Source organism: Macadamia integrifolia, unplaced genomic scaffold (assembly GCF_013358625.1).
Source record: "Macadamia integrifolia cultivar HAES 741 unplaced genomic scaffold, SCU_Mint_v3 scaffold215, whole genome shotgun sequence".
NCBI lineage: Eukaryota > Viridiplantae > Streptophyta > Magnoliopsida > Proteales > Proteaceae > Macadamia > Macadamia integrifolia.
The window spans coordinates 395,389-398,721 of record NW_024868541.1 but is presented as its reverse complement, the minus strand read 5'-3'; the positions used below and the strand labels follow the sequence as shown (position 1 = coordinate 398,721).

Genomic DNA, 3,333 nt, shown 5'->3' with positions numbered 1-3,333 from the left:
AAGCCCTAATTTCATGAAGGCTTCATAGGACATAAGGTCCGGATGCTCCCGTGTTTACTAGCACCCTGTGGAAGGGGTGGTTGGCCACCACCAACCGGATTACGATGCATCATTATGAGGCCAGTTCAGTTCTTCCAAGTCCTTATCTAAGAATGTGATGGGAGGAACTATCTTGAGAGTCTTGATAGGCTATTCCGTAATGCACATGAACTGTGCACGAGCTTTGGCCTTTCTTAGGGGGTGTTTGGTTTGGTAAATCTTTGGGATGACATTCTTTAGAATGATAATTCTTAATTTTAGGAGTTGTTTGGTTCCACTAGGATGACCCTCATATCCGAACATCCTACTTCCCATGAATGACCATATTACAAAAGATGTGTTTCAAATTTGAGTTTACCTAAACACTTAAACTCAGATTTGAGCAACGTTTTTTTGACCTAGTATAAAAGGAAAAAGGGGAAAGACGTCTGAAGCAACATCTCAACCTGCGACCTCTCAAACGGCGACATACTCACCCCACGACCTCTCAAACCGTAAGACCCGACCTACAACCTGCGACCTGCGACTTGTGACCTACGACCTCTCAAACCGCGCAACTCTCACCGAGAGTGCGCCATTGGCGACTGGTAAGCCCTCCATCGATCTCTCTCTCTCTCTCTCTCTCTCTCTCTCTCTCTCTCTCGATTTCATGGAGTTGTAGGTTTAAGTTTTTAAAATCAAAACCTCTCTAGTTCGATTTCATGGAGTTGTAGGGCTAGGTTTTAAAACCAGAAGCTCTTTCATGGAGTTGTAGGGTTAGGTTTTTAAAACCAGAAGCTCTCTATTTTGATTTCATGGAGTTTATTTTGAATTCATGGAGTTGTAGGGTTAGGTTTTTAAAACCAGAACCTACCACTTTCTGTTTCCTCTCACTCTCTCTCTCTCTCTCTTGCTTTCTTTCTCTATGACTCTCTATTGTGTTTTCATTGACGGTTCTTAAAACCAGAACTTATGGCTCTCTCTTTTGTGTTGTAAGCATTATTTTTAGAGGGTTTTTTTAACTCATACCACATATGATCTGTTCATGGATATGTAGCAGTGGCGATTGAAGTGATCTACTCTCTGGTTCGCCTGCCTTCCCACCAAAGCTGTTTGCTACGGCCAGCGGGCGACTCTACAAATTTGGATTTGGTATTCTCCTCCTCCTCTCTCTCCCTCTCTATGTTTGTATTGCATTTTGGACTTCGTTCATGAGGATCAGTTAGTCAGGTCTGCTATCAGTTTTCATGAGGATCGGTTAATCAAGTCTACTATCAGTTTGTGAATTGCAAGTTACTACAAATTTTGTGCATATTATCTACCTTATTTTTAGTTTGAGATATTTGTTGACACATTACTTGTGGCATTTGAATGCCTCATTTTCTTACAATATGTAGCACCCCAATAAAATAATAAATAGATACATCTAACAGTATTTGATATGGTAATTGGTAGAGCATTATTGTGGATAGAAATTAGTTTAGTGAATATCATGGAATAAAAATTTCAGGTTACATTTTGATTTGGCAGGTTCAAAGAATGGTTTTGCAGAGATTTTTTTTTTTTTTTAGGTTCCTTGATCAATTTTGTTTTGAGTGGTTGTTATGGTGAAGTAATGGAAATTGTAGTTGTTGGTGGTAATGGACTTAGAGGGAATGCATGTCATATCAAGCATTTTTTTCATGCTACTCAGGACGTTTGTCTTGTTATGCTATTCCTTATAATTCTTCTCTACCAATTTTTATTTTGCTCTTTTGCTGTGCTTGTTTGTTCTCTATACACGCTGAAGGCATGGTTTGATGATATGGCCTGGCCTGGATTTTTTTTTAAAACATCGTTTACAGGAGGGTTATTCATACTGTCGGTCCAAGTATGCAGTCAAATATCATACTGCTGCAGAGAATGCTCTCAGTCACTGCTACCGCTCGTGCCTTGAGCTTCTCATTGAGAATGGACTTCAGAGGTAATCTGCCTTGTCCCATTTTTATGTTCATCCTTTCCCTTGTGAAAATTTGTGTAACTTGTTTTAGCTTGACTTCTCTGAGTGCAGCATTGCAATGGGTTGTATATATACAGAGGCTAAAAATTATCCTCGTGAACCAGCTGCACATGTGGCAATAAGTAAGCCATTCCCTATTCTCATGCTATTTTGTTCGTCATCTTTTATGCTTCCGTAATCTGCAAAATACTGCTTGAAATGATTGGATTGTGTAGGTAGAAACATACATGTAATGTTTGGGATGCACATTATGCCTGATGGGGAGCATTGAACAATGAAAAGAAGCATAGTTACAAAGGAGGTGGGGAAGAAATAAGGAAATAAAGAAAATTGCTCAGGGTGTAGGGCTGGGTTGGATATGATGGTAGACATGTATTGATGCACCCAGCCAACCCTAATTCTAGATTAGGAATCAATGTATCAATTGACTGCAACACAGACCCAGGTCTAGGATATTCTCATGAGTCATGACAGACCAAGGCTGATGAGATACTTGCTGGTTGTATGTTGTAGTAACCTGCGATGGGAGAAAAGAAGGGGAATGTGGTAGGAAATAAGGGAGAGAAGGGATAGGGAGAAGGGAGGAGAAAACAACGGAGAGGAAGGCTTCTCTTGACTGCTAACTCAAATCCAAATTATGTATTCAATTCCAAGCGTAAGGGGTGTTACAAGAGAGATTTATTCAATTAAGTGAGGGGTGTTACCCAATAATATGAAATAGAATCCTCTTATATCTAACTTTTTAAAATAGGTATACAAACTTTGAAAATACTAGTAAGCCTCTTTAACTTGCTAAAAAACAAAAAAAAAAACCCATAACCTAAACCAAATCTAGTGGGACTCTGCTACTCAAGACATAATCAACAGCTAAGGAATGGGCCCCACAAGATCCCCATGCTAGGATCTAGCATTTAACTAAACTTCCCTTTGCACAGAATACCAATGGGTCCCACTAATAAAAACTTTAATAAAATATTATGACACCCAACTAAAGACTCTAAAAACAAATTTAAAAGCTATCCTGTAATGCCAAAGCCTGTCATATTTGTTCAAAGCCAATCCGATGCTACTGCATCTTGTATACCTCATGATCAACATTAGGTAGAGATCCAAAAACATCTCCAACTTATGTACCTTTAATTGGCAAAACATCTGTGTGTGTGTATTTTCCTCACCCATTTCCTTGCATTTGTAATTATTGCATCTTTTACCTTAAGTTTGGAATTATTCTATTACTCTGTTCTCTTTTCTCATTTCATCTTTCATCTGGAATCAGGGACTGTAAGACGGTTTCTGGAGAAGCAGACAGAAAAAAT

General features: G+C 39.0%; 1 long non-coding RNA gene across 1 annotated transcript; it reads left to right on the top strand.

The window, feature by feature from the left end:
* The first annotated feature begins 1,941 nt into the window (after window positions 1-1,941).
* LOC122065898 lies at window positions 1,942-3,333 on the top strand. Its single transcript, XR_006136148.1, has 3 exons — window positions 1,942-1,981; window positions 2,069-2,139; window positions 3,294-3,333. It is a non-coding gene; the product is annotated as an uncharacterized LOC122065898 (long non-coding RNA).